Raw genomic sequence first — 12,845 nt, forward strand, 5'->3', positions numbered from 1 at the left:
TTCTAAGATCCACATACACATCCACTCATTCACCAACAGTCCTATACAGTCACTCATACATGTACTCACTCATCATATGTACTCATACACCTATACATCCTGTTACACAATGCCACTCATCCATAGAGTTACTCACACACATAGTCACTCATGCTAATAAAGAATCAAACATACATTTACTTGCATATACAGTTATACACACACCACCATACTTACTTCTACGGAAACTTACACATACTTAGTCTTTTAAACAATCACTTATAGAAACACATACTTATTCATACAGGAACTCTTTCAATCTCTCACTCTCACATATACTCACATATATACACCATTAGTCACATATACTAGTTTAAAACATATGTAGTTACTCATAAAGACACTATTGAGACAGTCATTCACTCACTAACACACCCATACACACACTCATCCACCCATACAGTCCTGCACACATGCTGTGTTCAACACATACAAACAGTGAGTCACTCATTCATGCACCTATGCACTACGTAATACCCCCCACCGAACCATGCAGACACTCAGACTGACACTCAAAAAACCAACTAATAACCTATATAGACACCCATGTAGCTACTCACCAACCCATGCAGCCACTTATACACAAAGTGAGAGACTGATACAGATATTTACATATTTAAACATTACTCACTAAGCCATGTATTCACTATGATACACTTAATCAGTCAGTTACACAATCAATTTTTCAAAAACAAATCATCCATTTAGACACTTATATACCCATTTATTCTTCCATCGACCTTGAGATATACATATATAAAACATATTTAATTTTCAGAAAAACACACATTCACTGGATGATGTCATCAGTGATGTCATCAGTGATGTCATTTCAGATGTCATCAGTGATGTCATGAGTGATGTCACTGACCATGTCATGAGTGATGTAATATGTGACGTCATCAGCAGTGCATTGCGGGCGCCCGAGTTATAGTTAGCTGAACTAACTATAACGGGGGAATTTCAATGGTTTTGTACAATTGAAAAGTCCAGCTAACTATAACACCCCTGAAACCTATGGTTTTTTCAGTGAATATATATATGTATATATATATGTTTACCAATGTGACCCATGGCTCGGCGCGCTCAACAGCTGGTGCTCTACGTGGGGGTCGGATCCAGACCCAATTAATGAAACAGGGCAAGGAACGTGGCACTCTGGAACTGGTTTTGAGCTTATATTTATTGTTTTTAGCAACCTCCACAAACCAACGCGTTTCAGCCCCTAGGCTTTTTTCACGGTCAGTGGGTCCTTTGTCTCTTTCACTTATTTATACCCACTTTTGCCACAATGATGCATTGTGGGATATGTAGTGTATATTGTACAAACTGTATTAGTAAGTGAATAAAATTATAAGAAAAAATAATAAAGAAAAAGGATTAGCAAATTATGTTAGGTTTAGGATTACATTATCCTCCTCATGATATTAATATCATGGGATCTTAACATTATGCAACATGTTTTTATATTTAACGACTGGGCATTGGTAATGCACCTGTATAGTACATCATTCTTTTGATTTGGTTTTAGTATTCTGTTCCTTCGGTTTAGTACATATATATATATATAATATTTTGTAATTCAGGAAAAACAATCAATACAATTAAATTATTCCAAAGATTAACACAAAATAAGATTCATCAGTTAATTCATCAATGAATATACTCATATATGATTGTTCCAAACATATTTTACTTCCTTCTAATGTATTCTACTTATAGAAAGTAAATCTATAAAGAAAAAACATTTAATAAGGTAATATAAAAAGCATACCATTTTTTTCTAGAAGGAGATAAGATCAGGGCTAGCTTAGTGGGAAGGAGAGAAGAGATCCGAAAAATACCTTTTATTAATCAATCAATCAAAAAAAAGTCTTTATTACGATTATTCATCTTAAAAGACATGTATGTACAGCTAAAAGAATGTGAATTTTCCATGACCATAATTAATTATCATAAAGTTTAAAAGTCTTACACAGCTAATACAACACTTTAAAAAAAAATTAAAATGGCCATTAAAATTACCTCTAAAAGACATAAAAACAGCAAGCTACTATAGTCCACCATTTCTTTCACGAATAGCCCAAGACCTGCAAGGAATTTGGCTACCCCTATAATAGTTATTTCATTATCGCCATTTTTCAATAACCTTTTGGCAATCAGGGCAGAGGTCGTGCCAAGAGTTCTACTCAGGGGTTTAAGCCACGCGCTCCTAGCTGAATGATAAGCAGGGCAAACATAGAGAAGGTGGTTAACACTTTCTATGTTGTTAGGGCAAAATGGACACCTGTCTCCCTTACCAGTTTTCCCTTACCAGTTCTTAGCACATGGACTACGTCAAACCCATATCCACTATGCATGCAGTCCTCTAACCACCTACACACTTGTCTTTCACACCTTCAATTCCCCAGTCAGTGTCCGTTCACTTGCAGCAAACACCCTGTCACTGCCGTTGCACTCCTCTAGTGACCCATTCAGCATCATGTACTAATCCATTCACAGCGCCAAATTCTAATAAATTCACCCAGGCACTCTCCTTGCAGTACTCTAATCATTCAGTCAGTACCCAAGTACTCATCCAGTGACCCAGGCCTTAGTATATGGACTGCTTCAAACCCTTATCCTCTATGTCTGCAGTCCTCTAACTACCTACACAATTGTCTTTCACACATTCAATTCCCTAGTCAGTATCCATACACTTCCAGGAAATACCCTGTGACTCTCTTTGCAGTCCTCTAGTGACCCATTCAGCACCATGTACTAATCATTTCACTGTGCTAAAACCCAAACACTTATAAATTCACCAAGATACTATCTTTGCAGTACTCGAATCATTCAGTCAGTGCCTAAGTATTCATACACTGAGCCAGGCCTTAGCACATGGACTGCTTCAAACCCCTATGCACTATGCATGCAGTCTTCTAACCACCTAGACACTTGTCTTTCACACTTTCAATTTCCTAGTCAGTATCCATACAGTCCAGCACTTGTCACTGCCTTTGCACTCCTCTAGTGACCCATTCAGTACCAAGTACTAATCTATTCTCTGTGCGAAAAGCCTAGCACTTATAAATTCACCTAGGCACTCTCCTTGCTGTACGATAATCATTCAGTCAGTACCCAAGTAGTCATGCAGTGAGCCAGGCCTTAGCACATGGACTGCTTTAAATGCCTATGCAGTATGGATGCAGTCCTCTAATCACCTACACAGTTGTGTTTCACACCTTCTATTCCCTAGTTAGTATTCATACTCTTCTAGCAAACACCCTGTGAGTCACCAAGTGTGTCTCTTTATACTACTGTAATCATTTAGTCAGTTAGCATATAGTGTTTTAGTGAGGTAGGCTTTAGGGCATGAAATGCTTCAAAGTAGTATGCACTATGCATGTAGTGTTTTAATGATCGTCACACTTGTGGTTCAGGGCTATAGTTTCATAGTCAGTTTGTATATAAAATGTGTTTGTACAGTAATGGAATAGTATACATTTGAAAGTTATTAATATACATTTGTTTGTGATTCTTTTTTACAGATACAGAACAGGAGTGTTTCTCATCTGTTTGCACTCTTCTCGTGCAAGATTGTTTGGATGAAGGGTCCTTAGGTGTTTCATCATACTTGCTGTGCCACACGAGTATTTTTTGTTAGGATCTCCTCGTAACAGAACTCTTTGGCAAATCTTGCGAGTGACGAAGGTGGCATTGGTCTTTGTTTGCTCCTTGGAAAAAGTAAAAAATTTCCTCACCACTGAAGAAAAACGTTGTTTGTGTGGTGCCTTCTGCAAAACATTTTCTTCAGATTCGGTAAATATTTTAAAGCGGCAACATTTACAGTTTTTGTAAGTTAAACTTATAAAATTTTGTTAGCTGTATGCATTTTATATATCTGTGATTTGTTTCTTGTGGTATTTTGTTGAGAATACCATGTTGTTTTTTTTTTAACAATCTTTCTTATTTTCCAGGTCTGTCATCGACATCCATTGTTCCCACAGTAGTGTTCCGCCTTGTTGTTTTTTATTATTGTTGTTACATTTTGTTTATTAGTTTATTGTTCATATATATGTTAATAAAAAAATTAAGTTTCAAAATAGTTTTTCGTTTATATATTTATTATTATAAAAAATAAAGTTTGAAAAAAAAATTAATAACGTTTTTGGTTGTTCTCTTAACTGCTGTGTGACTCTTTCTTGTTCTTATTACTGTTATTTGATGGAGTTTTGAGGCATTTATCGCTGGAACCAACTTCTGAATAGTGTGTTAGATTATCTCAACTTTACTTCCGTTTAAGTGCTGATAATGAAATGGAGAGTAGCCGTTCCCATGCAAAAAGACACGAGGTGCACCTTTCCGATTTATTCTAATTACTAAAATCCTGTATTGAATTGCACTGAGGTATTGGCTGCAGTTACAGTGTACACACAAAATCTATTAAGAAATCTCATTGTATTTATATTGATTGGGAATAGTGCGTCAGGTGCTGGATCTTGATGAGATACACTGCTCAGTTCGTATATTGTTCTGCACATGAAAAAAATCCCATCACAACTTTCACACCAATTGCAATACGAAACAAATTCCGGCGATAAGACACGTTAGCACCAAGGATTTTACACCTGCTTTCTGCTGGTGTTAAGCAGGACAACTACCTGCACCATGAAAGGGAACACAGTCAAGAGCCACACCAGAACACCCACAGGTACCATAGAGTCAATGTGCATGATACAGGGATACCCATGAGGGACAGAAGACTCATCTCAACAACTCCAGGACCGCCAATGCCCCCCAAACCCACATCTTAGTAAGTGTGTCCCTGTGGTCATTGTCTTAGCATGATAGGCACGAGCCCTGCAACATCACAGTGTGCTGTCACCTCATCGTTGGCAGTGAGCCTGGATGTGTAGCTACGCACGCATCCTCCTGCATGCACAACTGGTGTGTGCTGGTCTGGGGTTCACAGGTCAGTGCAGGGGTGTGCCTATCCGGCAAGGGGAACGGGTGTCTCGGACATGTCCGTGTACAGGAAGTGCAGTAAGTGTGTCTCTGTGTTCTGGTGTGGCCTGCTACAAGAGCCGCAGCAGTTGATGTTGTAAACTGGCATGCACCACCTCCAAACGGCACTGTGATGTTGTAGTTGGAATGTAGCAGGACATGCGCAAATAGGCATTACAATGGTGTGCTGTACGAGTGCACGAAATACAACAGCGCACCGTACAAAAGTGTGGGGGCTTGTGGGAGGGAGGTGCAGCCGTTTGGCAACATAACACACAGTGAACTCGACCATGTGCCACATGCTGGGCATCTCATCCATGATGACCACGGTCGCAGACATCCCACAAAACCAACGACTGGCCTTTGTACACATCCTGTATGAATGCAGCGTGGTTTTCACTTCTATGCTCGTTCAGTGGTGTGATGTTGGCGGGTTGTGTGACTTGTGCTGCTTGTTGGTGTGTTTCATTTTGGCCATTGTTAGACTATATGCGTGTTGTACTTAATTGTCATTGTGTGCCATTCTGCCCATCTCCCCCCCTCCCCCCACTCCCTGCTTCTTCCTCTTCCTACTGTTGTTGTGTCTATAATTCTGTTGCTGCACACATAAATACATGTAAAGAATAAATTAGAATAGTTCCTTGATTCTTTTAGGCTTCAAAACTTCTCTATTGGTTTCTTTTTAATTTTGCATATGAACCGTTTTTTAAATATTGAACAACACATAGAAGTCAGAAGTGCAACGTATTCTATCAACACACTTTCTAGAACATTCTACAACACGTGCAGGTTAAAAGTTCATCCATTTTTTAAAACTTAACGATATTTTTTTGTAACATTTTCTGGAATATTTAACGACACGTGCAGGTTAAAAGTTGACGATTGTTTTAAATTTGAACAGTGCCTTTCAAATGCAAGTAGCAGGTGTGGTTGATCTGAGCAAATGTTATCCTTTGATATGTACTCCACGTTGAAACTGCTTTTTCTTAACCAATCACAAAGATGCTTTTCCGCAAAACTAATGTGCACCCTACTTTTAAAAAAGAATGCTTTTCATGATATCTTCAGAGATAAGTTATAGATAGGAATTAGCATTTAAAAAACCTTTGAAATTCACTGAAAAAACCATAGGTTTCAGGGGTGTTATAGTTAGGAATTGGCATTTAAAAAATCTTAGAAATTCACTGAAAAAACCAAAGGTTTCAGGGGTGTTATAGTTAGCTGGACATTTCCCTCGTACAAAACCCTAGCAATTTCCTTGTTATAGTTAGTTCAGCTAACTATAACTCGCGCCCCCGCAATGCACTGCTGATGACGTCACATATTACATCACTCATGACATGGTCAGTGACATCACTGATGACATCACTGATGACATCTCTAATGACATCACTCATGACATCACTGATGACATCATCCATGTGATAAATTAGTGCATCTTCTCACACCCTAATATAACCTTTGATACACCGACTCAAAATTTCAGACGGCCATTTTGAAAATCATAGATACTCCAATACCAATAACTACATACCCACTCATTAACTCTTAGGTCTACATACACCTCCACTCACTCACCTGTACAGTCACTCATACTTACAGTCACTCCGTACAAGACTATCATATGCATTTATACACCTAGATAGACACTCACACACCGCCAATCATCCATTGAGGTACTGACACACCTAGTCAGTCGTGCAAGTAATTAAACACAATCAAATTTACTCACCTATGCAGTTAAACACACTCAAGTTCACTTACTCATAAAAATAGTACCACATTCTTACGCTCTAATAGAATCATTGATACAAGCACACACTCATCCATACAGCCACTCTCACAATCACACACTCTCACATATACCCACTTATATACTCTTACACACATATATACTGCCTTTCACATATGTAGTTAGTCACACATGTACCACTGAGATATGCATTCAATCCCTAACACACCCATACATACATTCACCCAACCATACAGTCCATCACAGATGCACTCTTAAAACCATGCACCCATAGAATCACCCACTCACACATCTATGCATAGAGTCACACACACCCTACCCACACAAACACTCAGGCACCCATACAGATACTCAGACAACCAATCAATAACCCATATAGACACTCATATAGCTATTCACAAAACCATGCAGCCACTTATACACCTACACACAGACACATACAGACATTCACACAGTTTAGTCACTAGTCTGCAGTAAGATACATTTAATGACTCACTTATAGACTCAGTTACGCACCTAGAAAATCATCCATTCACACACTTGTACACCCACTCATTCTTCAACAGACCTTTCCCTATATATATTAAACATATTAAAACTGTACAGAAACACATACCTACTGGATGATGTCATCAGTGATGTCATCAGTGATGTCATTTGAGATGTCATCAGTGATGTCACTGACCATGTCATGAGTGATGTAATATGTGACATCATCAGCAGTGCATTGCGGGGGCGCGAGTTATAGTTAGCTGAACTAACTATAACAGGGGAATTTCTAGGGTTTTGTACGAGGGAAATGTCCAGCTAACTATAACGCCCCTGAAACCTTTGGTTTTTTCAGTGAATATATATACACACACACATATATATGTGTGAGTATATCTATGTGTATTTATATATGTATGTATATATGCGTATATATACATATATATGTACACACACACTTTCTCGCTAAAAACAGATAATTTAATTAACATGATGTCTCAACTGTACCTCTCCATGTCATACCTGTTGCCAGCCGCGGTCCGTGGAGGGTGTTCCGTGAGGCAGAAAGGCAGGGCGGGGGAGGGGCAGGGTGGGGGGTACTAAACACCGGAATATGGATAATTGGAGGTAAGTAAACAATTAAATAAATAAAACGAATTTCGTAGCACGCGCTGCATCGCATTTTGTGATGCAACGTGCGCTACGAAATTTGTTTTATTTATTTAATTGTTTACTTACCTCCAATTATCCATATTCCGGTGCTTAGTACCCCCCACCCTGCCCCTCCTCCGCCCCGCCTTTCTGCCCCACGGAACTCCCCCCACGGACCGCGGCTGCCTGTTGCCATGTTTAAATACAGAAAGCTGCATCTCAACCTCAGCTGCTACCCACGATCATGAATTATATACTATACCAATAATGAACTTTGAGATTCACCTGACAGAAAAAGGTTGTAACAATCCTGGAATTGTATTGGCACCCTCTTGGATGAATACTACCATGCAACCCCCTCCCTTCAACACCACTAGTGCAGGTCACGATGCCAACCTGCAAACTCTGTTCTATTCTGGCCATGAACCTCCTCCCATGGCTGTGTACTGAAGCTTGCCAATCAAAAAAACCTTTTTAAAATTTAATGAGAACCAATCATCACATTGTTCTCCAGAACTGTGAACACCTCTATGTGTTCTCTACTACACAATTATAGAGCCACGGTAAAACACCGACTGGATATAGCTGACACCACTATAAACCTGAATCTTGACCTTGTTCCTCTGAGTCTTGGTTCAAGTCTTGCACAATATCTTGGACCGCCTCATCCCGTCTATTGACTCTATCCAGTGCTGCGAGTGGGAAGGCAAACTAGGTGGAGGGATGGCAATTATACATAAAAATGTAGAATACTTTAAGCAATTACTTTGAATCCTTCTCAAATGTCCAGTATATGCTTATGGCAATCAAGTCCTCAAATAGTCATCCTATGAGTTCAAAGCTCATTTACCACCAGCCAAGGCACGAATCTAATGTCATAGAATAATGCATGGAATAAATCACAAACCAAATCAATCCAGTTTTTTCATTGATGATCTTAAACTTCAGGGGGACAGTTTTAATCCCTCTACTTCAAATTGTCTCTCCTTATTTAGTTACAACAAAGATTTTATACAACAGTGCCTTACCCTAATCGAAACAAAAGCACTATTGTGCATGTACTCATTGCCAAATCTGACCTGCTGATGATAGATTCCTCAATCCCAATAGACTGATCTCATCATTACTCTGTTTCCTTTTCTCAGTTTTTTCAACACATAAAACATTGGGCCAAAAAATAAATGCGGAAACTGTTCACCAGCACTAAAACATGATGTACCTTCATTAGCACTTAAAGATTCTCCTCTGCTCTCTTCTGTCACCCCAACAAAGATGTCAATGTCTGTATGTCAAACTATAATAAATGCATGTTCAATAATAATTAAGAGGTAATTCCACTCAAAAGAAAAGAAAAATACCCAAACAGTGTTTCCTTGGGTCTTCAGAGAACTCTACGTTGAAAGGAAACCTCTCTTTTTAATTGAGAATAATTAGAAACATTCTCTCTCTACCTCCAACCTATTTATACCCAGAGCTGCAAAAAAACAATATGAGAGCCAAATGTTCACCAGGCCAAATCTCTTATTAAGCTTTTAAAAACCAGCTGAACCAACTCTTTGAAATATTCAAATCATCTAACATACTCTTCGTTCTCACACCTTTGAAGACTCTATCAGTAAGGTTGAAGAATTTGCTAAGACATTCAAGTTCTCTTCCCTGAAATCTGTCAGGAGAAATTGATTGTGGGTTTGTTTCTTGAGTGTAAGTAGCTTTTTGGTTGGCGTCCAGAATTTTTTCTTACCAGGTGAACATATTTAGCATTGTGAAAACTTGTGGAAGTTAAACACTGCTAGCTCTTGCGGGGATTGCAAAATGTTGGTGTCCATCTTATTACCCGTTGGCTTGAATGTTACTTTGCGTTGAGCTTCTCAAGATGCACACTTCACCATCTTGTTCTTCCCAGTTTATACTTACAGGGCATCCGGTCCTGTTCTGCAGCAATATTCAGGGAAAAACCTGAATCCAGATTGTTTAAGACTAATGTTTTTTTCTGACTAGAACGCCCACCACCAGAAAACCAGCCAAGTAAAAAAAACTCATGGGTAGTGAAATTGTTCATAATGCACATACATTTTGTAAATATTACATACAGAATGACCAAGAAGACTCATTAAGCAACATTGTGGCCATTGATCTTAAATCTTAGACTACATATTTTGAGACACTGTTCAGCAAGCATGGATTAAATGAGAATCTGAGTGTAAGATTTACAGATAGGATATTTGAAGAAGCTGGTGAAGTAACAAGTAGTTAAAAAAATTGGTGACAAAACATTTAGGCAACATCTTGTAATGCATAAAACAAGAGACTTCAGACCACGGTATTTATGATCTTGTAATGCCAAGGATACTGCAAGTAAATATAACATTGAATACAAGCAACCTGTATATTTGATATATAATTGATGATTTAGAACATGATTAAAGTTGGTAAATCCAATGTGTAGACCTCCTTTAGGAGCACTTTACAAAATTAAAGCAAGAGACCAATGCAATAAAAGGCAAAACACACATTGGTGATGCCAGTGCCTCACAAGAAAAGCATATAGAATGTTTAAAAACAGGTGGGTGAATCATTCACATCATTACTAAGGAATAGAATCAGCAGTAGAAGAGTCGTAAGGCAGGTAGTAAACTTGTGTTACACTTGTGTATCCGCATCTGTGCCACAAGAGCAAGAGAATGTCCTTATCCCAAACCCCTTATCCCCATCCCAATCTCATAAATTTCAATGGGATGAGAGCAGAAATTAGGAGGAGGTTTCTAAGTAGAGCTGTAAACATTTCACGTCTGTGAGGACTACTGCATGGTTAGTGCGTGTGCCATTCTGAACTCTGTCGACTCTTCTAATCACCATACTAAATGCCTCAAGGAAGGCCACATCCACCCTTACTGAAGAAAGCATCCGCTTACTCAGCAGATAAAAACAATTATTGACCAGGTTTAGGACTTTCTTTTGTTGCTAAAACGATCAATAGTTGTGTTGAATGCAACTCTTCCAAGATATTACAGGCTAACAACCTCTTTTTAACATATAGATTACTTATAATTGGGCTTCAAATAAGGCTACAGCAATGAAATAGCCTTGCTACAGGTAGTAGATGACACTTTACACATTCTTGAGGATGACAATTCTTGTCGTTTTGTTCTGCTTCATTTATCTACTTGATTAATCTGCCTCCTTCAATACTGTTAACTATTCTATGCATATTAACATTCTCAGATATATATTGACATGAATGGCAATGTCCTTAATTAGTCCTACCTGACCAATAGATCAGGCCGAACCTTGCAACTATATTTCAAGTTCCACCCCTTCATCAACGTTCAGTTTTAGTTCCCTCTATAGTCAACCTACTTTTAGAAATTCTGGGAACTCTACTCAGTCAGGAATCTGCTATTGTCTTTATTCTAATGAAACACAGCTTTACGTCTAGATCGCCTTAGTTAATGACATCCGATTGTCTGCTGCATTTCCTGCTGCTTTTTATGGTTCTCTCTGTCTCTTTCTCTTTGTCTTCTTACCTCTCATGCGCTTTCCCTTTTTTTGATGCACACAGGTTTTATCTATCCTGGATCCTAATCCCCACTGCGTAATATCTGTATAAAGTTGGGATACAGACCATCCCACTGTGTTCCAGTTCCAAGTTACTCTTGACCATGGAAGGAAGTGCTCCGCATAGGAGCTGCTGTAAGACCAGGTCTGGTTTCTGCATGGCAGCCAGTCTGTTGGACATGCCGGTACATCACCTGCAATCTGACCAACTAGTTGGAGACGTTGTGGGCCTGAATAGTGTCTAGAGGCCCACCTCTTGAGAAGTGGAAGGAGAGTGCCTTGCTCTGTAGGAAGACAAAATGTCTAGGCGGAAAGACCCAGCCATGTTCCTGGTGTGTGGAGCACCAGGACAAGTTGACAGACAGAAAAACCCGGGTTGACCCAAGATGAGAGGTTACATGGTCTTCAAGGTTTATGTGGCAAGCTGAGTGAAGAAACTTCAAAACAGAAAACAGCATGCTGCCTGACACTTCTGTGATGTGGCTAAGGGAATTGTGCTGCAGCTGCCTATTGTTTGATATATCCTGTGAAAGCCATCCTTGTTGCTAGACTACAGGCTCGGCCCCCGTCCAGAAGCTGCGCCTACCACCCATTGATCAGACCTCTGGAACTCTTCACTCCAGTGGCCCGAGTGAAAGATGGCACTGCAGACTGTTTGAGTCAAACAATAAACATTGTTGTTTGACTGTTTGAGTCATACCATAGACCCCATACTACCTCCCTGGGAATCCTGTGACTGCTCGCCCTGGCTACCATGAATGGGGGGGCCATTTTAAAGAGCCATAGTGGGAAACCACAGGGGACCAGAGGGAAACCACCACTGATGTAGCATAGTAGCCCATGTCTGTCCTTCACCCTACTCCCAAAACTAGTTCTAGTATAGGAGCTCTTGTCTATTTTCAGAGATTAGCGCAGGCTCTGAATAAAGGGGTGGAGAGTAGTAGGGTACCGTTTTACCACCCATGCTGGTTGCTTTGCACTTTATTATCAGTATGCCAGCTGTTATGTGGATTTTTTTAATTTCTAAATGTATTTATACAAAGTGTGCTCTTTTTTTAAGACTAACAATATTTACACACTGGACCAATTAAAGAATAATGATGTATATGGAATATACTGATTTTATTGATCGATAACACAAAATACATCAAAAGTTTTTATTTTTCACTTCATCTCAAAATGACTGCTTACTTATTAACATGTAAAGTTCAACAGAACTCCACGGTTTTAATGGAATACATTATTTTTGTTTTTGGAGCAAATCGTCCACTCTTTTGGCAAGTTGTGGGCAATAACATTTCTGCATTGATTGCTGGTCTGGAGGCCAGTGCAAGTGTAAACACGCATTCTGTGGATGTTGTCCCAGCCCTGG

This window comes from Triturus cristatus, chromosome 9 (genome assembly GCF_964204655.1).
Source record: "Triturus cristatus chromosome 9, aTriCri1.1, whole genome shotgun sequence".
Taxonomy (NCBI): Eukaryota; Metazoa; Chordata; class Amphibia; order Caudata; family Salamandridae; genus Triturus; species Triturus cristatus.